This window comes from Apteryx mantelli, chromosome 5 (assembly GCF_036417845.1).
Source record: "Apteryx mantelli isolate bAptMan1 chromosome 5, bAptMan1.hap1, whole genome shotgun sequence".
NCBI lineage: Eukaryota > Metazoa > Chordata > Aves > Apterygiformes > Apterygidae > Apteryx > Apteryx mantelli.
Window position 1 is genome coordinate 84,242,696 of NC_089982.1, and position 22,131 is coordinate 84,264,826.

At 56.2% G+C, this 22,131-nt stretch overlaps 1 protein-coding gene across 5 annotated transcripts in view; it reads left to right on the forward strand.

Moving 5' to 3' along the window:
- Positions 1–16,468: 16,468 nt before the first annotated feature.
- Positions 16,469–22,131, forward strand: part of RNF24 (ring finger protein 24) — a 31,952-nt gene continuing 26,289 nt past the window's right edge. The window contains exon 1 of one of the 5 annotated variants that reach the window (XM_067298379.1): positions 16,469–16,519. The gene's annotated coding sequence lies outside the window, so the exon portion shown is untranslated. Of the gene's footprint in view, positions 16,520–17,556; positions 17,672–17,951; positions 18,002–18,024; positions 18,658–22,131 lie in introns of those variants that run through there. The other 4 variants (XM_067298380.1, XM_067298384.1, XM_067298387.1 and 1 more) reach the window with 4 other exon arrangements.

Here is a 22,131-nt window from a genome sequence, read left to right on the forward strand (position 1 = left end):
ACAGCAAAAAGTGCAAAAAATCTGAAAATATCTGCTTTGGCTGAGAAGATTTACATCCCATTCGGGATCAGCAGGGCAGACAAACCAGAACAGTCAGACCTTAGGGGCATTCTTAGAATCTAAGAATTCTTAGATTGTTCAAGTATCCTGTTTGAACTTTTTTTTTGTCTGTCTTCTTGCTTTTGAACCATAAAGTCCTGTTTTTTCAGCCTCCTCTGTGCAGCTGAACGGACCAGGCATTTTTCTTGCATGAGGACATATTTGTAGAGAATACTTCTTGTGATCACTCACAGAAGTCAGGGCTGTGAAAAAAAAAGAACCAGAGATCCTGGTCAATTATCCAATGTCTTCTGTATCCCTCCTATATTATTATTAATTTTTTTTAATTAATTTTTGTACTAATTTATTTTATTATTTTCATTCCTAATCTACCCTTTTGTGGACCAGGACCATTTTGGGCAAGACGCAATGCAATAAAAAAGCAGCTGCTGGTGCAGCGAGATGGAAGCTCCATCACACTTTTGAGCTTGCACCAAACCTCGAAGGAGGTCAAACCTTTGTACTCTTGGGCAAGGGACAGACGGGGATGTAGGGTCAATATCGCCAAAGGCACAGTGTGAAGTCTGGTGACATGCATCTCCCTCCAAGGAGCCGGAAGATGCGACTACAGCCCTGGGCCTGAGCATTGCTTGCAGAGAGGTAGGGTCGCTGTGCTTCCCAGAGTGTGACCACATCAACCACCCTCCATCAAATCTCTCTTCCATCCCCCCTTCCCTGCTTTCCCAGATTCACGCCTCCCTTCCCGATGCTGCCCGAGCTCATGCCCGCCGTGGCCGGGACAGTTGCGTCCATCGCTGCAGGAAATCCGGCACCGAGAAGGGACCACTTGGAGAGAGGAAGGAAAGCAGGGGAAATGGGGCGGTTTGCAATCAAAGCAAATATCCTGTGCGAGCTGTGTCACGGGCCCCATGACGCTTGTGTCCCCCCTGGGCTTGTCAAGCCAGAGTTTGACGACATTTGGCTCAGGGCCCTGGTCCTATTTTGGCTCCGTTTTTTTTCTTAGTTTGCTTTAAAACTCCTCTCCGCAGAAACCTCTCCTCTGTCCCCTTGCTCTCTCCGCACTGCCCATTTTTGCTCTCCCGTCCATCACTGCACTGAGTTGCATGGTCTCCTCTGCGGACCAGGACTCTGAGTGTTGATCCCCAATGATCCTCAGCCTGACCCAAACCCCAGGTCTGCCCCACAGCAGAGAGAGCCTGGATCCGGCCAGCAGCCAGGACAGAGCCTGGCGCCCCAAACCACCCCAGGACCAGTGTCCGTTCCAGTCTTTCCCAGCACCATGTGGCCTCCCCACAGCTCCTGGGCAGTAGGTCCAAGTCAAGAACAATTTGAAAATTGGGCTGAAACCACAACAACCTATGAAAGAGCTAAAGGTTTCCAAAAACAGGGATCTCATATTCATATCTATTGCAGGTCCTTATTCCAGATAGCCCACAGGAGTTTATCTGGATGGGTGGATTCACTAACTGGCCCCCAAATCCCCTCCTTGGTGAACCAGACCCTCCATCTGGACACAAGATCACCTACCAGGACAAGGACCAAGACAAGCCCCAAGGGCAATTCAGCCAGTTTAGGGTCTAAACAGACTCCGGACAAAGCATCGCCAGCAAAGCAGAGTTTTAAATACGGGTTTGCAAAGCCCTGCAACGGTGCCGTGGACACCAAGCTGGCTTCTGGCAGAAGAGCCACTCCTGACCTTCACCGCCGAGGGAGGAAGGGGAAATGGGAGCATCTGCAGGGGTTGTCCCGGCTGGGAAAGCCGGACGCCTTGCGCAGCGGCTGCCGGCTCTGGAGCCTGTCACTGCAGCCCAGGCTGCTGTGCTTCTGGCTGTAGCCGCTAGAGGATGGCAATGTCCTGAGCCACCAGCCGCACGGTGGAAATCCCGCTTTGGAAACCCCCCGCACCAGGCATCAGCGTGTGAACACCAAAAACGCACCAGCCCGACTCCTTCCGGAAGCACCGGGATGCCCAGGGGTTTTCCGAGCAGCGACTGACCGCCCAGAGCAGCCACAGGCTGAGCAGGACACGGGAACCCGAGGGGGGACCGGACCCTGGGCAAAGCCTGTCTCTGGCCTGGATGCGTGCAACACCCCACACAGCGCAGCCTGTCCTGCCTCCCCGAGCAGGTAAACTGAGGCACGGCTGACTACAATGTTACTGACCCAAATAAACCGCAAGTTTTTACTGTTTTTCCAGCTCACAGATAACAGAGCGGAGGCTAAACAACAGAGGGTAAATCCCCTGCCAGGGCACAACCTGGAAGCATGGAGTAGAGTCTGGGTGACACAACCGGGGTCATAACTTAATCCAGAGTCAAAATCACAATGTGGAAACCTATTCCACAGACCATCTAATGTGGGAAGGGACTTTCTGGAGGTCTCTGGTCCAGCTTCTCACCGGAGGCAAGGCCAGCTTCAGGGCTAGAGCAGGTTGCTCAGTGTCCAGCTGAGGTCTGAGTTTTCTCCAATGATGGCAATCCCCCCAGCTCGCTAGACCCTGGTCCAGTGTTCAACCACCCTCATGGGGAAGAAATTTCTCCTTATACCCAAGCTTCCCTTGCTGCAACTCGTGCTGGCTGCCTCTTGCCCTTTCACTGTGCACAGCTGAGAAGACTCTGGCCCTGTCTCCTCCGCACTCTCCCACCAGGCAGCAGCAAGATTCCCCCATTAACCTCCTCTTCTTTAGGCTGAGCAAACCTCACACATATGTGCTCCAGCCCTCACTGGCTTGGTGGCCTTCGCTGGGTCGGCTCCTCTACATCCAGGTCTCCCTTGCACTGGGGAGCCCAAAACAGGTCTCCAGATGTGGTCTCACTGGTCCTGAGCCATGGGGAAGAACTGGTCCCCTCGAGGACACAGTTGCCTTCGTGATGGCCCCAGGTCCTTCCCTGTGGCATTGCGCCCTAGCCCCACTGTTACAGGGGGGATGTTCTGTGCCAGCAGCAGGACTCAGCTTTTGCCTCTGCTGAACTTCGGGAAGGTCCTCTCGGCCCCTTTCTCCAGCCTGGTGAAGTCCCTCTGAACGGCAGCCCTGCTCCCCCCTTCCAGTTTGGTGTCACCCATGAAACGTAAAGAGAAAATAAAGCAAGTTAGCAGCTGCTCGAGGAGAAAGGTGGACCGCACCATCCCAGCACTGCATGCCGCGGCCGGCCAGACAGCAGAGGGCGGTGGGATTACGCTGCGCTGCCGGCCGCATCCAGCCTGGCATCCAACGCCGCACTGTCCTCCGCCGCGGCAGGCCCGCGTCTCCCAGGGAGGGACCGCTGCAGCCTTTCGGCACCCCGTGCTGGGGCTGCAGCGCTTCGACGCTGTCGTTCCCTTGGGCGGCAGGAGGGCACCGGTGCCGTCTCGCCTTCCCCGGGCCCTGCGCCCACACGCCAGGCTCTGGCCCGGAGACCTCGGCGCCGCAGCAGAGCGGAGGCAGCAGGTGGACGGAGGCAGCGGGGAGGGAGCCGCAGTGCCGCGGCATCCGTGCCTCCCCGAAATACTTTCCCGCTGCTAATTAAAGCCTCTGACATCAGTGTTTTCATGCCACGCGGTTACATAACACCTGAGCGCATCAAGAATCTCGCTCTGCGTCAAGGACAGAGACGGGAATAGATCCCGCGAACCCTGGCTCTCTGCTCAGCTCCTCCGGCCCTGCCGCCTTCGGAAGGATGGAGGGAGCTGCTAGCCTGGAAAAAGAGATACTCTCCCTCCAAAAAGATGGGTGGTGAGAGCAGAAACAGTGCAGTTTGGGGCTGCTGATCTCCCAGGGAGCAGTGCCTAGGAGGGGGACCTCAACATGGTCCTCCCTGGAGGTGGGGTGGCTGCCACCCTGGTATGGGAGGTCTAACCAAGCACTCTGGCCCTATCTGTGGACCTTTCTTCCTCCATGGTGGGGAGATTTGTGCCATGGCTCAGCTTTCTCCACCCAAACAGAGTTACAAAAAGAGACAGAGAGACCTGAGATTCATCCAGCAAATTTCTTCCAGAGAGATGAGTAGGTTTGCACAAGGGACCAGGCTGAAGTTTCAGAGCCAGAGCCGAGTCCCGCTGACTCAAAACTCCCTGCCTGCTTGCCAGCTGGATGTGATGGACCCCAGTTTTACGGGAAAGACTCCCAGCCAGGTGGCATAGGAAGCATCACCCAGGTCAAGTGCACCTCACCGATGCTCAAGTGGGGCAGCAGCTATGAACGGGGGCAGATGCCTCCTCCACGTGAGCAGCCTTCTCAGTCAATTATAAATAATCAAACACACTCGGCTGATAAACACACCGAGGCAAGCTCTGTCCTGCTGCCCCACGGGAAAGCCCCTGGCTGGATGGGCACTGTGAGCTCTGTGGGCTCCACCTGGGGCTGGTGAGACAGCAGGTGAAGAACAGCCTGTGCTCAGAGGGCTGTCAGACCTTCTCCAGCAATGAGGAGGAGGCTGGTGGGGATGAAGCTGGGGTTTCCGACCCAGAAGAGCTGTGATGGGTTTCCTGCTTCATCCCAGTTGCTGCCAGAGCTGCACAGCATGGCTGTCCTGGCCAAATGCAGTGGGTGAGAAGGACCCCTCCAAGGAGGGTGGCTTTGCCCAGAATGGGGCAGCAAAGGCAGCACAAGCCCTTGGGTTTAACATGGTCTTTGGCCATATGCCAAGTTGTACAATGCAATTGCCCAGGACTGGCCTCAGGGTCTGAGGGCATATCCTGAGTTTTCTGGGTCAACCCAGCTAAAGCAACCTCTCCCAAGGCCATGGGACAACTTTGCTTTGAGCTATAGACCTCTCAGTCTGGCTCTACAGAGGTAACACTCCTCTCAAGTTCAAGCCAAAGCTCTGCCCTTGAATTAGCCAAGATCCGAGTTGGAAATACACACCTACACCCCACCAGTCCCACCCACTCTGCCTTCAACAGCTGCTTTCAGGAGATGTGGTACGTTCTCCAGGGCCTCCTGACCTCCCTTCTCCACGTGATGGTGTCTGACACATTTCCCACAGGACTAGAAGGAGCTGCTGATCTTTTTTCCTTCTGTTCCTGAGGGCAACGTGAAAGACCTTTGCTCAGTGCCTGGAGGAGAAGAGATACTGTGGTCAAAATGACAAAGCCAGACAGATCACCCTGGCGGGCAGTGCCTCAGTTTCCCCATCTGTCAAAAGAGGATCATTACATTTCCGGGATGTCATGACACCTGGAGATAAACACCACCTGGGCAGGATCGAGCACCATGCAGGCTGCAGCTTGGCTGGGCTGCCCCGAACACCGCCCAGGAAGAAGCGATCTGGTGAAGCCTTGCCTCGGCAATTAGTCAGATGATGGGCAATGAAGTCATGGGGTGCCTCAGCGGACAGGAGGTACCGCAGGTTTCTCTACACCCAGTAATGACTCCAATTACCACGGGTGCTCCCGGGGCCGTTCACAGCGCCGGGGCTGCGGGAGGAGAGATGAAACCCTTCCTTGGCATGACTTCCCCTTTGCAAAGGGGTTTCTGAGCTAGTGTTCCTCCTGAGGACTGGAAAGGTGTTCATAGGAGGGACAGGATTTCTCCAGAGAGGAGAAAACCACCTTGTGCATCCCCACAACACCCAGGCTACGAAGGACCGAACCCCCAAGCCCAGCCAAGAGCAAGAAATCACCCTCAGGGGCTCTTACGCTCATTTTACAGATGGGAAAACTGAGGCAGTGGGTAGGAGACACCAGAAACAGCTCATTCAAAACGCAGCCACTCACAGAAACTGTCTCGTTTCCAGGCAAAACGCCTGGCCGGGCTTAACCCATCCCACACAAAGGGTTTTTCAGCTCCCCAGTTCAGCGTTTAGATGTGTCTGTTCGCGCCGCTGCCCTGCGAGAGCGCAATGCTATCAGGAGGCATCGCCGTGCCCGTGCTTGCCACGAGCGACGTGCATCCTGCGTGTGGGGTGGGGACTTTCCTCGTTCCCGACGCGGAGACAGCTTCCCAGGAGCAGCATCTGGCTCTAATCAGCGCTCAGCCAGGGCAGCCTTTTGACAACCACTTTGGCAGATTTTTCAGCCTCACAAGCTGCAAGTTAATTGGCTTCTCCAGCTTTGGGCCAGCGGTAGCCATGAGAACGGGGCTGGAGATGTCATTTCTTGCAAGAACTCCAGGGGATTTTTCTTTCCTCTCTCCTTTTTTTTTTTTCTTTTAATTCAGGATAGCAATGCTGCGATTTCCCCCGCACGTGTGCTTGCTACCTAACGTTCACGCTGAGCAGGACCTCTTCTTCATGTGGGGCAGGAGGGACCCCAAAAGAGCCTGCTGGCTCCGTAAGTCAGTGTCCTCAGCCCCAAAAGCGTTAAACCCTGACATAAGGCATCAAAACAGCCTAGTCATCCCGGTGGTGCTGGATGTGAACGGATACCAGGAGGCCAGGGAAGGGTGGGCAAAAGGGCTCAAGCCGCGGGTCGGGTCAGAGGCTTGCAAAAACACTGGCAGTGCCACCGTCTCATCACTCCTTTCCCCCTCCCTTGCTTCGTGCCCCGGCTGCCTTCCCGGAGACCGTCCCTACGTTTGCACAAATCATCGCCGAAGAGGCTCCACCAGGTTTCCCAGGAGCTGGAGATGTCCTCTTGAGGGAGCCCGGGCAGCGGCGGAGCTCCCTGCAAGATCATGATTTCCATCCAACTTGGCTTCCCAAAGCCAAATTTCCCGCAAAAACCCTGGGGTGGTGCAGGGGGTTTCCCGGCTCATTCCTCTGCCCTGCAGGGCTGTATCCTGGCAGAAGAGGCAGAGGGAAAGGCTGTCCAGGATGGAAAGTGAAACGGACGGCCCATGACGGGAAAAGCAAGCAGGCAAAGAGACTCGGTGGGCCAGGGCAGAACAGAAAACGGCGCTGGGATGAATTTTGGCCTGTTGCTCCCAGTTACGGCTAGATTAAAGTTTTAGAGGGAAGCGGCCACTTCTGGTAAGCCGGGAATTGTTTCCTCTTTAAAAGATAACAGTTCCAAGTGCCGTAAAAAATCCCCAGGCTGCCTGGGATTGCCTGGAAATCACTGGGCCCGCAAGCCCTGGGGCGAGCCAGGGTGCGTGTGCGGGGCTGTCTGGGGCCGCCAAGAGCAGTTTTTTGGAGCATTCCTAGTTTTTTGGAGCATTCCAGCCTCTTTGCGGCTGATGTGATCCAGATGTTTGTAGCGCGGCCTCATGTGGAAACCCGCTGGCCTGGGGCTCCATCCTGCTCAGTCCAGGATGCTGCACGCAGCAGAGAGGAGAAGGGCAATTTTACCCGCCTGAGTGTGCAGGATATTTATAATACTTAAATAAAATCCTATAAGTGAACCACTGCTGCATAACTTTTGTCCACACTAGCGCTCTGACTCATTTTTTGCTTTTTTTCCGAAGGAAACAAAGTGTGTGTGATCACCCTGTCTCCATGAGGCCATCAAGTGCCGTTCAACAGCAAGATAGGGATACAACCTCTGGCTCAGGAAGTCCCCAAGCAGCAAATTGCCGGAAGCCGGGAGACCATAATGTGGGAAGCATTACCCTCGCTTGGCCCGCGCTGCGCATTCTTCCCCGAGCAGCTCCTCTCGCTGCCGGCCGGAGAGCAGATACGCAAAGGGACTGACCTTGGCTCCCGTCCAGCGGGACTCCTTATGGCCTTGCGTGCCTGTGCGCATCCGTTGCCCAAATTGTCCGATTTCAGCCAATTTTGACGGATAAGCAGTGATGGCGGTGATGCGGGATTTCTCATGGGTTTCTGCCGCCAGGCAGGGACTGAGCCACGGCCACCTCCGAGCCCGCCAGCCCGCGTCTGTCCCCTTCGCTCAGGACATGGTTATCAGCTCTATTTTAGGTGCTTCTTTGGGGAAAGGTGCATTTATTGCACCCCAATGAGCCGATGAAAGAAGCCCATGGGACGCCAGTTTGGCCAGCTGCACCCACTAAGGAGAGGACTGGGCCAGTCCCCCCTGCTGCGGGGTTGCCCCCTTCGACGCTCTGCTCCGGTTTACATCTTGTGGGCGATGAGCGTGGCTGTTCTCATCCAAGGTCCCTGCTGGCAAATACCCCGGAGGGGGCAGGTAGAGACCCAGTTGCATTCAAAATAACCCAGCGAACGGCAGAGCAAGAGCGTTGCCCTGTGATAAATCGTCCTGATTTATTTCCCTGTGCGGATGCAATCCCAGATTGCACGAATTCCCCTCTTCCACCTGAACAGGCCCCCCTCGGGAGCCACAGCTGAGCACCCATGCAATTGCAAAGCAAGAAAGCTGTGGGGTGTTGCTGAACACCCAGGAGCAAGACCTGCTCCACTCGTTCGGCCAGCGCTTAGCATGCAAAGATGGAGAGGGGAGGGGAACAGAGCAGCTCATTCTTCCTTCTCTGCTAAGAAGCAAGGCAAGGAGAGGGCATCTTCACAAATAAGCAAGCCATCCAGCCCCCAGCCAGGCCAGGGGACCCGATCTTGCCCTGGCACCCGCTTCCCAAGGTGCCAGAGAGGTTTTTTTGCATGCACCAAGTCCACCTGTGCTGTTTGTACCCCCGCAGCTTGCAAACGGTGGACCCTGAGCGCGAGCCGTGCGGCGTGGTGTGGGGAAAGGCAAGCCAGACCCGAGTGGAAACACGCACCGCCAGCAGTCCAAAGCACCAGCTCCTGCATCAGCCCAAAGCACCAGCTCCTGCATCAGCCCAGTCCTGTTGCTCCAGCAAAGCTCCTGACGATGAACCCGCCCAGGTCTGGGTGTCTTGGGGCACCAGCACCACCTCCAGCCTCTGGTCCTCGTGAAGATTGCAGTGGGTGGATGCAAGGACGGAGAAGGTGGGTGAGCCCTGCAAAAGCAGCATTGTCCCTTGACTCACAAAGTAATTAATGACTCAAAGCTCCCCAGTAATTGCACCCTGTTGCAGGGAAGAGCCTGCCCTGCTCCACCCCAGTCCACCTCAGCCTAGCAAGGGGAAAAATCAAAGTCCTGCACTCCAGCTGAAGCCCCCAAAGGGGTGGGAAGAGACCTGAGAAAGCAATCCTGCTCCCCCAGAGTGGAGCGATGTCTGCGCTATTGATTTGGCAAAGCTGTAGCAGCATGGATGGATGGATGGACAGAGTTTTTCAACATCATGCTCTGGAAGTAGCCTTTGGTCTGGAAACCACAGGACACCAAAGACCAGGCGGGGACACTCTGAATGTGTCTCATTTTGGGCAATGTGTCATTTGGTGACCACGCTGTCTGTTGGACCTGCTGGTAGGGACAGGACAAGGCCTTGCCATGAACCTTGAGTGAAAAGAGGGAGAAGGGGAGCCAAGGAGTGGGGAAACCAAAGGATTATGGTAGACGAAGAATGGAAAAAGGAACAGCGTGAGAGTGACTATTTCAAGGGAAGGTGCTGGAGGAGGACGCTGGGACGGTGAAGGTGTGCAGGAGCTGATGGCCGTATGCCATAGGTGTTGTGACCAGCAATGTGAAAGGAGAAGGGGATGGTGTGCAGGAGCCCTTCTCTCCATCAGGTCTCCTCACCACAGTATTTGTGCAACTGGCTTGGCCGGGTTTGGGAGGATGAGGAGGTCTTGCCTGGCGGAGGCAAGGTATGGAGATGAATGATTCAGGCAGGCTATTTTTATGCTCTATCTCCAGCGGACACGTGCCAAGATGACTAAAGCCCATTTCTATTGGCAGCATTGGGGCCACACCACATCTTCTGCCACCGTCGGATTTGCTGGAGGCTGAAATTTTGGGCAGTGTAGATCTCACCCGGAGATCTCCTGAAGGGGATGTGCGCAGGTAGCCCAGCCCTCCATAACACAAGCTGTGCCTCGGCATCTGCTTTCAGCGGGCTCAAGAGCACCGAAATTGCAGGTCCCTCACTGGGGTCAGCCACCTCGCTTCGCCACGTTGCAGCTGGCCTGTTACCTCCAAACACGTGCACCATAAGAGCTTTTCAACCAAAGATGAGCTACTTTAAAGTCAATAACTTCCTCTGCTTCCTCCCCTAGATCCGAGGAGATACTTCAGGGCTCCTCTGCAGTGCAGATGAGCGCAGAGGGGCGCGACGGGCATCGCAAGAGCAATAGGAGATCCCTACGCTAAATGATGGATTTAAGGACTTCTTCAAGCGGGTGGCCAGCACCCAGCTCACTGGCGCTGTCAACGCAACGCGGCAGTTTTAGGCACCTTCCTGCCTAAATACGTTTGCCCACTTGTGAATCTGGGTTAAGGCTGGGTTAGGGGCTGTTTTCCCACGGCGGATGCGATACGCAGCCGGTTCATTTTGTGCAATTTCCGCATTTTGCTGGCAGGGGATATGTGTGTCGAGCGCATAAGGCATTTTGTAACAGCCTAGGTCCTGCCTGGACACTCGAAGCTGCCCCTGCCCCCGTTATCCTTGCAGCGGGGCGGAAAACGGGGGCAGGAAAACCTCCGCAACTAGTCATGACAAGCAATACCAGCTTATCGCTGTGCCAAAAAGAAGGAAAAACGCTCTTTCTGGGCAATGAGGCCAAAGCAAAAACGTCCCTGGGGAACGAGAGGAGAAATCTTCCACCTTCCCAACAAGGCAGACCCACTCTCCTGCATCAGCTCATCGCTCTGCCCTGAGCTACGGGCACGCAGCCGCGCGCGATCTCGGCCGCACTCGCTCATCGGGTAGGAAAAACTGGATCTGCTCCTAAATAAAGTGCGGCGTTATTAGCAGGAGCGCACGGAGCCTGAGAGCGCCCAGGCAGAAACTAAAAACTGCGGCTTTCTCGGCATTAAGGGTAACGAATCGGAGTTGTCCCGCAGGCAAGCCGGTGTTGCTTGCCCCGGCCCCGCTGTCGTGCTGTTTTCCCCAGACGTGCTCCCGCGCAGCGGTGACAGAGCATTAAAACCGGCGCTGATTTATGGCGTGTGGCCCAGGGCCGGGGTATCCCTGCCGGGGTGCGGGCGAGCGGAGCCGGAGTTCTGCGCGGCGTTTCCTGGAGGGGAAACTGAGGCACAGAGGAGGCTGTGCCGAGGGGAGCCGCTTGCTGCAAGCGACGGCAGAGCCTTGCTGCGGGGCTAGTTTGGAGGGATTTTTTCTCTCTTTCCTTCCAGGGAATTTCTCCCTATGGTCCAATGTCATGGCCCAGTTTCCCCCTGGATCCGTGACTCCCTCATGTCCGTGGGTCTCACCTCTCCACGGTGGACGTCACCTCCTCCTTCCACCCCAGAGCACGCTGGCTTGCAAGAGCCGGGCAAGGAGAGGAGGTGGTGGCGTTTAAAGAGCACATGGGAAGTGCTTCCCGCCACTCTTCCGTGCTGCCAGTGCCGTGCACTGAGCGTGCCAGTCCTCAGCTGCTGCCGGGCTCTGACGAACAGACAGACAGAGGGGCTCTGGGGCTGAAGACCTTCCACCTCTCCCGCACGGAGAACCCCCTCATCCTCTCCCTGCTCTGACCCCCAATCCCTCATCCGTGAATCCTGGGGCGAAGCCCCGCGGAGGAGCCCCCGTCGGCGGCCGCCCCTGCCCAGTGCCCCCCGAACGGCGAGCCTCAGCAGCAGTGCGCACACGTTGTCCCCCGGCTCGAGTTACGGACGCGCTAATCTCGAATTCTTGGCTCAGCCTCCAACGGCGGCTTTGGTGCGGCCCCGTCTCGTCCCCCGCGCTCGCTCCCCGCCGGGAGACCGCGGGGACCCAGCTGCTGCCCCTCCGCTCCCGCCCTCCTGGGCATGAGGACTGCACCCCAGCAGGACATCACGCTGGAAGGGGGGACCCACATGGACATTTCGGTGCCGTTTCGGTGTTGGGGCACCGAAACCACGCTGGTGAACCCGGGCTACGCCGCTTTTCCCTCCCCAGCCCGTTGCGCAAGCAGAGCCCAGCGAGGCGTTAGGGATGGCGTAAATCCGTGCAGCTCCACGTTGACTCTATCGACCAGCTCAAGAATAACTATTTATTAATCGGGGCCAAACTGTCCCTTCCTTGTATATGAACAACAGAGGCTGCAGTGCAAACAGAGGAACCATATCACTGCCTTTATGCATTAGCGCTGCCGTGTCCTAAAACTACCCCAGCAACTCACTTGCGCTAGCAAATGCAGATGTTTCCAGGCCGGCGAGAGCTTTGTGGGTCATAAAAGAGGGAAGACGTTTCTTCCAGGATATGCCAAGGACAAATGCTCCGTGTGTGGCCAGCGACGTTCCTCTCCGCCGGCCGCAGCTCCGGGCTTCACCAAAGGCTGCCGAGGGCTGGCCAGCGTGGGAGGAACGGCAGAACCTGCTCTCCGGGTGCATTTGCTTCCCGAATTCAGCCTGTCGGCTCGCAGCGGTAGGTCCCTGCAGGGCCACAGGTTAACAGGCTCGCAGTCGACGGAAGGAGTCCCAGCTTAAAGCCGCTCCAGCGTGTTCGGGCAAATCCCTCCCGTGCAAAGCGGGGATTCCCATAGCGGCGGAAAGGCTTCACTGGGTGAAAGCATCCAGCAAATTGGCTCGCGGTCTCGTAACTCAGGCGTCCTGAGGTTAGGGCCGATAGCGACTTCAGAGATGCTGCGAGTCCTCCGACTGCGCCCCACTACGGCTGCGCGAGCGGCATCCTGCGCTCGCACCGCCGCCTTCCTCCGCTGCGGGGGGGGGGGGACGAGGCTACAGCTATCGCTATTTTATGTTCTTGGAGTGCCTAGGGGCCCTCGTTTCGGCCGTGCTTAACTCTTTGCAAAGCCTGACCAGAGGAAGGAAAGGAGAACTGGAGTTGGCCACCGTTTCCGCGATAATGCTCCCAACGGAAGCCCTGAGCCAGTCCCCGGAAAAGCAGCTTTACCCCCTTCCCTGCTGTGCTCCCCCGGGCTGCAAGGAGGTGGGGAGGAGTTTTCATCCTGGCACAACGCCTCTTCGGAGGAGAAGAGGAGGCAGCTGCTTAATCGCCCTGCTGAACTGCAGCGTGCCTAGCTCAGTAGGCAAGGCCAAGAGACGGGGACAACTTAATGACAAGGGACAACGTTGCCGTGTTTCTAGCTCCAGGCTTGCAGCTAGTAACAGCTCTGCCTCCTATCCCTGACTTGCCCGTCGCCGGATCTGGCTCGCATCGCTTTGCTTTGCTCTCCCGGCTGGGAAAGGGGAAGGAAGATAAGACTTTCCTTGCCCATTAATAATATCCTGCTGAAGAGCTGAGTGCCTCGAACCTTGCAGGGAGCTCTGATAAGGTTAAGATGAGTCACTGATGTACCTGAGATCCTGAGCTTTTAATAAATCACTGCTGCTCCTACCGCCTTTTAAGATCTGCAATACGCACACCGCGACCACGCAGGACATTATTCAGTTCCCGTTGCGTTCGGATTTGGCTGCGAAAGGGCGTTCGCCGCATGCGTACAAGCAGAGAGACGAAGCAGAACCAATGACGCTCAGTTTGGGCTCCCCGCAAGAAAGACCTCAGCGTTTTCCCCGAGAAGCCCTGGGAGAAATTGCTGGCTTGAAGGCGTGCATGCCACGGGTCCGTCAGGCGGGTGTCTCCGATAGCCCTGCGAGGAGGCAGGATACAGCCGGGGAGGAGGAATTGGACCCGACGCGCGAGCCTGAAAGCCAAGCAGGGTTGGAGTTTCAGGTTATGCAACAACCTCCTTGATCTCTCCCAGGAAAGGAAATTAATTTGTCCGGGAGATGAGATCACATAAATCTAGCTGGGGGAGGATCCAAGTTTATCCGGCAGCCTGCGAGCCCGTTTGGGCACTCGGATGCCAGGAAGCGCTTCTGCGTCCCGGCAGCCGCTCGCAGGCTTCCCCGACATAAAAGGCCTGGTGGGTTCGCCTCCTTCTGCAGCACGTTCGCCTCCGAGCGTGCCCCTCGTGCCAGCTCCTTTAGAGAGCCTCTGTTTCCGAGCGGTAAACACAGCTGCCAAATTTCTCGCTTGCATTTTCTCCTCTGGTCACCAGGGATTTCTTTCATAAATCAAAGTTCAGGCTCCTCGCCGTAACGCATTACTTAGCAACATTTAACACAGAAGGATCGAGAAGCAAATCTCCGGCGTGACCAATTTATTAAGACCAAATACTTGTTTGATGGCTACAGAAGGACATTTCAATTACCCTCTAAACCTCAGCCCACGTGACACCCTTAGGTTTAACCAGGATACAATCCAAACATCCCAGGCTCTCCAGGAAGGCAGATCTCCCCTCTCTGCCCAGTTAATCATTGAAGGAGGAAAGAGAAAAGACGTTTTCCCAAGCCCTGAGAAACATGTTGTCCTCGGGACAGTGAGAGCTTGCTGGAGTGATGTGATTTCTCTGGCAAGTGAGGTCGAGTCCATGGAGAATCAGGATTTCCTCTCCCATTGGGGTTCAGAGCAAAACCGTTGTTTAAAATCTGCGATTCCCTTCTAATGCTTGTGCATCCGCTCCGCTCCCTCTGGGCTCCCCAAAATAGTCACAAACAGTGAGAGTGACTGGAGGCCTATGCTATATTTTGCAAAAAGGGCATCTGCGGTGTCCTTTGGGAATCCTGCCCTCCTCAGCATGTGCTTTCTGCCTGCTTTCCAGCCGGGACAAGAGAGTCTATAGCTGGGATGTAGAAGCAAACTGATCTTTCATGTGCAAATGAGGCAGGCAAATCCTACATGCATCTTTGCAAACGCCCAGCTGCTTTGAAAACCCAGTGTTTGAAAGAGGAGGTAAATAGCGGGTGTGAGGCTGGAGGCTGACTCCTCTTTGAAGAAGCCAAGGAATGTTTAAGCACCTTTCAGGAAAGTCTCCTGACTGATTTCTAGGAGGAGGTGGCGTGGGGGAAGGCAGGCGGAAAAACATGCAGAGCAGAATCATTGCAGCCGAAGGAGCCGTGTTTGCAAAGAAACTAGCTGCAACAGCATTTAAAGCTGCCATTACCCTCCTTAAAGAGGCTTTTGAATTCACTTGGAAAGAGTATCTTATAGAAAGTCCTCTTTGTTCGCAGCGCAGCGGACTGCTGGTGGTGGGACAGGCCTGAGAAAACGGTGTCAGCAGCAAAAATCATTCACAGCGTCTCTTGGTAGAGATGAACGGGAAGGCCGGGAGGGCCAGACCATGCTCTGACCCAGTGCACTTCAGCCTGACCCCTTCAAAGCGCTTCGCCCCAGGGGTGAATGAACCTGGGCCATTGCTTTCTCCTCCTGGAAAAGCTGATTTAACCCCCGGGCACCCACGGTGGCGATCAGACCCACAGCGAAGTCATTTTGGAGTGCCAAACTGCAAGGCAGCGCTGGGTCCTGCCAACGCCACCGCGCCACGGGTCCTGGGGGCACCTTCCTCGTGTCCGCACGCTCCCGCGTAGGTAACACGAGAGCCGTGGGGCTCTCTGATGCTGTGAGGTGACAGCGTTTCCCAGGGCTCCCTGGTTCTCCAGCTGCTTTGGTCCTCCTCTCTAGAGGGGAGGTGTCGGCATAAACGTGGGTACAAACTTGTCTTTTCCACCTTTTCCTGCCTCCGTGACCCCCTTCCTTGCTTCTGAACTGGGAATAACCTCTCCTTCGTAGCTGTGCAGATGTAGCAACAGGACTAACCCCTGAAATAAATCCTGCAGCCAATTATCAACGGTGTCGATGCAATACTGCTAAAGGAGCCGATCCAGAGCAAGGTTTGCTGCCCAACCCGGATATCTTCCCAGGGTTTTCCATCCTGCGGGGACTCTCCCGGGCACCGTTAGAGATGCAGGCGGTGTCCTTGGGCGCCCTTCGCTTCCTGCGAAAGCCTGGGCTGCCAGCCCACGTTGCCCCACAGCAGGACGGGCCACAACAGCCAACAGGCCAACCTACGGGCTTGGGTTCAGAAAAGGAGGAAAAAGGTACCTAGACCTTTAGAAATGGAGAAACGCAGCTCACAGGTGAAGATGTCTGAACTGTGGTGTCTGCCTGAAGGTGTCCAGGGCTTAAGCCCCTGTTATGGCACATAGGGACCCAGGCAGCGATGCAGCTGGTCAACCCCGTTATCTCCTTCCTAGAGGGTATTCTCCTGCTTTCCACCTCCTTCCTTCCTTGTGCTCCCTAGGGAGTCCGGGTGACCGGCTGCACAGGTACTGACGGACTTGCTCCACTCTTTGCAGAGGGGGTGACAAACCTCTGCACCTCGGGGGACACGGGGCAGTCACAAGCTAGGAACGGGGCCTGCAAAACGTGACTGTGATGCCACCAAGCATCTCAGTCCACGCGGTCGCCACGGCCCCGAGGAGCCACAGTGCAGCACACCCTGTCCCCCCCCCCCCGGTCTCCTCGCAAGTCCCTGTCCTCCTTTGCCACCCCACCCCCACTACCACGCTGTCCCCCTGCCCCCGTCCCCCCGTCGCTGTCACTGTCCCCCCGCCCCCGCCCTGTAATGGCGGCCCAGCCCTTCCCCCCCCCCGGCCCCGCGGGCTCTGCCGTGACGTCACCCCGCCCCACCCCACCCGGCGCGGGGAGGGGGGAGCGCGCAGGCGCACTGCAGGCAGCGAAGCCGCACCGCCCTGCCCGGAGCCGGGCGGGGGCGGGGCCGTGGGGCGGGGCCGTGGGGCGGGGCCGGCTCCATCCGGGTCCCTCCCCGCCTGCCGGCCGGGCAGTGCGGGGTGGCGCGAGCCTCGGCGGGGACAGCGGCGGGTGAGTGCGGGGCCGCGGCCTCCTGGGGGGCCGGGATGGGGCCCTGTGGGGCGGGGACCCCCTGCGGGCACCGCTGTGGGGACGGGACCCCCCTGCGGGCACCGCTATGGGGCCGGGCCCCCTTCCCCGTGCAGCTCCCTATGGGGCAGGGACTCCCCCCCTCCAGGCTCTGCTATGGGGCCGGGCCCCCTTCCCGTGCAGTCCCCTATGGGGCAGGGACCCCCTCCTCCAGGCTCCTCTATGGGGCCGGGCCCACTTCCCCGTGCAGCTCCCTATGCGGCAGGAACACCCCCCCCCCCCCCCGTGGGCACCGCTGTGGGGCCGGGACCACTTCCCCGTGCAGCTCCCTATGGGGCAGGGACTCCCCCCCTCCAGGCTCCGCTATGGGGCCGGGCCCCCTTCCCGTGCAGTCCCCTATGGGGCAGGGACCCCCCCCTCCAGGCTCCTCTATGGGGCCGGGCCCACTTCCCCGTGCAGCTCCCTATGCGGCAGGAACACCCCCCCCCCCCCCCCGTGGGCACCGCTGTGGGGCCGGGACCACTTCCCCGTGCAGCTCCCTATGGGGCAGGGACTCCCCCCCTCCAGGCTCCTCCATGGGGCCGGGCACCCTTCCCGTGCAGTCCCCTATGGGGCAGAGACCCCCTCCAGGCTCCACTGTGGGGCCGGGCCCCCATCCCCGTGCAATCCCCTATAGGGCAGGAACCCCCCCCCACCTTCCAGGCTCCCCTATGGGGCCGGGCCCCCTTCCCCATGCTGTCCCCTATGGGGCAGAGACCCCCTCCAGGCTCCACTATGGGGCTGGGCCCCCTTCCCCGTGCAGTCCCCTGTGGGGCAGATCCCCTCCAGGCTCCGCTATGGGGCTGGGCCCCCCCGTCCCCATGCAGCCCCCTGTGGGGCAGGTACATCCCCTGGGCCACGTCCTCTCGCTCTTCTGGGGCTGAGACACAACACGGCGGGTTTCTTAAGCTTAAAAAAAATCCCAGAAATTAAAAAGCTGCTCTTCAGACTTAAGCTGTTGGGTGGCGCGGGCCGTTATTGCCATGCAGGCACGTACGGAGACGGTCCAGGCGTCCAAGAGTTTGCTGTTTTTGGCAGGGGATGTGCATGGATCCCACAGGACTGAAAACCGAAGGATAAAAATGCACCTCCTGGGTTTGGGTTTTTTTTTTTGACTTCCTCAGCCTGTCTTTGTTTTAGCGCGGGGCGTGCGGAGCGGAGAGGCGCCGAGAGCTGCAGGAGAGCGTCTTGTAGTCCCTACGAGAGCCCTTGGCAAGGGCAGGCGCTCGCCGGCGGGGCCAGCCGGCTGCCGCAGCGTCTTGCCGTAGTCGCTGCCTCCGAATCGGGGCTCCGCGGGCACCTGGGACGACGCGGGTCCATCTGCGCGGGCGCCCCGTGCTCCCGAGTCCTTGCAAGCCACGCGCGCCTCGCAAAGCAGCGCCAAATCCTTCGTGCGTGCGTTCGCCGGCGTGTGTGTATATTGGGGTTTGTAGGGGTTTTTTTCCCCCTTTTTTTTTTTTCCTTCTACCTTTGGCAGGCGGTTTTGATTACATATTGCTCTGGCACGCTCCGTTTCTTTGATCTCGAGTTTCCTGCCGTGTCTAACGTGTTCGGCAACACGCAGACCCGGCTCGGCGGCTCCTCTCGCGGGGCGGCTGGGCAGGGAGATGCAGGCGCGTGTTTCTCATTGTCCTGATTTATTTATTTTTTTCCCCACCGAGGGGAGAACCGCCTGGGTCCTCGGGTCCTGCTGAAATCGCGTTTCCCTGGCCCTTCTTTGTCTCGGTTTGCCGTTGCGCGGGCCCGTTTCCAGTAGGAAGGGCTCTAATTTGCAGTCTGCGGATGAAGATTTTAAGCAGAAGAAAGACAGACCACGTTGCTGTGTTATTGTTCCAGCGAATCGTTCCTTTGTTTCGAGCTGTTTGCGAGTGCACCGTCCTTGGCTGTTTTTTCCGTGGTGTTTCGCCACGCGTATACTAAAGCGGATAAACTGACTGCTTGAATCTCATTTTTATTAGTTATCCTGGATTACACAGTGTGCAGAAAACGTATCCCAGCTGCAGGCTGTGTCGAAGAGATATAGCAGCTTCCTACAAAACAGATGAATTAGTCATAAGCGTAACTGGAGCATCTCTTGCGTGGTAGGTGTTGGTTGTCCTCTTGTGTTCTGGTGTTTAGGTGAGGAAATGCTTTGCGACAGAAGAGGCAGAGATGGGGGAGAACTAGTAAAACACAGGGCGTCCGTATCCGTGGGTGGGGAGGGTACCTTACTCTTAGTTCAGGTTCAGAAAAGCCCTTCAGTATGTGCTTGCTAATAGGCAGAGAAGTTCAACCAAAGTTAGCGTGACCCGCTCACGAGCTTTAAATGAAACAGGCCAGAGCCTACTTTGTTGACTGAGACTTTGGGGGGGGAGGGAAAAAGGGTGAAGGTGAATGAAACCCAGGCCCTGGCTCAGATTATTGCCTTGATGGATTTGATTTACTTTTTAAGGGCAGCTCCGGTTTGAAAAGTGACCTTGCACCGCTGGCGCTTTGGAGGTCGGCTTTGCTGCCTGTTTGCTTTGCGGCTCCGATCTGCTCGCTTTAGTGGGAAAGAGACGGGGGGGAAGTATTGGTACCCGCTCCTGGGCGAGCGGAAGCGCGGTGATAGTGAGCAGTGTTCGCTCGCGGCTCGGTCTTGGTCGACAGAATTGGTAACTTCTGCTCTCGATGTGACATCTGGCTTCTCTTGCACCTTCCCCTAAGGTCCCTCTCTGGTATTGTCCAGCATCAAGAGAGAAAAATGGGGTGGCACATACAACCGGGGGTAGAATAGCTTCTGCAAAATCTTCACTTTTGGTGAAAAGTTGCCACTGCAGCTCTCCGAGCCTTGCCCAGAGGACGAGGAGACAGGCAAAATACCTTTCATGCAAACACCGTACGCTTCGTGTGAAGTCGGCCCCACCTTACCGGTCCTGCAGAGTCGCTCTTCAGAGTCCGAGCTCTGCTAAAAACTTTCATATCCTGGTTTTGGGCTTTATTACACACTGTTTAAAACCACATTACCAATGTAAAACTTGCTCCTTAAGCTGGGCAGCTGGTGTATCAACTTCGGCAGCGCTCGCGTGCGTTGTTACGTCAAGAACATTACTGCATGGAAATGAAATAGTTCCTTACCTAGGCGCTCGCCGCTTGGTGTGAGAGATGCCATGCCTCAAAATCCTGCTGGCGGGGCAGGCGGGGATTGCACCACAGCTTAGTTGGTCCCACCGAGTTCAAAAAATCGTCTCGATGACTGAAACGAGGCTTTCTCGTGGGTATTTGCGTTTGACTTGCAATAAAGCAAAATACAAGCTTTAGTGGTTCTTACTTTCCTGTTGCTATTTGTTTGACTTCTCACCGATGTTCAGTTTAATAGTAAGCGCGCGGCCTGAATTCGTATTAACGCTTCTGTTATGAGAGGTGTAAACAGCACCACCTTAAACATGTTAAACAAAACAGCCCGGAGTAAATCGAGTTATTTGCTCTATTACTTTAGTCATAAAGGCGAGATACTCCAGTTGATGTATCTAGAGTGCTGTGCCATCTGTGGCAAAAATTAAATACAAATTTGGCCCGGAGCCCGGAAAAATAATAAGCTCTTGCCTCAGATAACTCAGGGTGGAATAACATAGCCCCCGACAGAAGAAATGCTTGAGGGTAGTATGGAAGAGACCCAAATGTACTAATTGATGTATTTAAAAAAAAATTTAAAAATCCTTACAGTGTGCGCCAGAAGCGGCGGGGAGAGATGGTTTGATGCAGTTAGCAAGTCACGGGGTTGACACCCACGGGTGACAGTTCTGGTCCTGACGGTGCTCGGCGTGCGTCACGTCTGTCTTAGCCTCATTGGGGAACTCTCAAAGACACCACGAACTTCCAAACTTGAAACAGCAAAAATCCAAACTCTTCCAGTTACTTTTGGAAGGAGGAGGAAAACCCGCGTCCTCCTGTAAATCCTTTGACCTGATGGGAAGCGGTGGTGATCGCGCTGCTGTATCGCAGAGCGAGCGAGCTCTTCTGCCCTCTCTCGCTGGAGGTGAGGATGGTGAAGAGCTCCCTGGGCCTCCTACCCTTGGGTGTTATTACACCCAGTCACAGCAAAAAATCCCCTCTGTAACCTCCGTAGGCTCCGTCTTACAACTGGCTCGGGTGGGATTTTCTCATTTTGTCCGCTGTTCAGCTGAGTAAAAGTTTATGCCAACGCTTCTCTGCTGGCTAGGACCCTCCTCCTCATTTCCAACCGAAACCTATTTTTGATCACTTTAGATCCGCGTATTTGGTTACTAGTGTTGTTGTTCAGTCCGAAGGCTGTTTTAGATGTGGGAAGGCTGGGAAGCTGTCGTGCGCACAGCCCGGGCTCCAGTCTGCTCTGCTGGAGATACCTGCGGCAGGCCAGCAATGAAAGACGCGTAGATGAAAATATTCCGGATATGAAGTGGCATCTGCCTGACTTCCCAATAACCAAGCGCGTATGTGCCAAATGGGAAGTGAGAAGATAACCGCTGCTCGCTGCCACCTGTTTTTGGCAGGAGCGTGGTCCTGCCCACGCCCTGGGGTGGTGGCACGAGCAAGATCAGAGGCTGCATTGCGAGAAGGTGGCAGGGCTGCGTTTTGGGGCGTCTCTAGACTTCGAGACGCTTAGCTGAAGCAGACTCGGAGGATTTAGTCAAGCGGGATTGACGTTTCAAGCTGATTCTCCCAGATGCTTAAACGATGTACTAGACAACACAACGATACGCAATTTTTGCAGGGGGGCTTTTGTGCTCGTGAGCCACGTTTCTGCATGTGTTTCTTCAGCCTTCCTTCTTAACAACCAAGGCATCGCCTCCTTGTTGGCCGTATCAGTCAGAGAAGACATATTGCGAATGATTAGCTCATAGTCATAAAACGCCATCTGGATGATGATGAGAAGATGGAGCGAAACGTGGCTGGGTGCACTCGTCTCTTCCTGCTCCCGATCCGCGGCAATCCCTCCACAGAGCTGCTTGGGGTCCCTTTGGCTGGGGCAAAAAGCGCGGACGCTTCTGACGCTAGCAAGCGCTTTGCAACGTCTTTAATCTGCAGCGATCCCAAAGCGTTCTTGCAGGCTGCGTTTACGTGGGGGTTATTCATTTGCTGCGGGAATGGGGAGCCGCTGTTTAAAGTGACCCGCAAATGGGGGACGGGGTTTGGGCCCTGTTTCTCCGCTTTGAGGCGCATATAAAACCGTAGGTGCAAAAGCTGGGCGGGTGGTTTTTTTCTGGGGGTTGAAATTTCCGCTAGTGTTCAAGCGTGTCAGTCTCTGTTATGGTTGGCGTGTAACTGAACTCTGCGGCGTCTCTGAACAGAGCGGGCTTTCTGTTTATTTTTATTTCCTACAATCATTCATAATAAAACTGGGTTTTGTTGACATAAGATAACTTATATCTCGTATAGACTCTTTCCCCCCTATGCCTTTATAGCAACGTTTCCAAGAAGGCTACGGTTGACTCAGACTTTGTATCGGGAGCGGCTGTCCCCGTGCACGTCGCAGCCCTGACTTATCATTTACAGAGCCTGTAAACCACGTTAGAAATGGTACGACATTAGGAAAGGTACGGCGGCGTTCGGAGGCC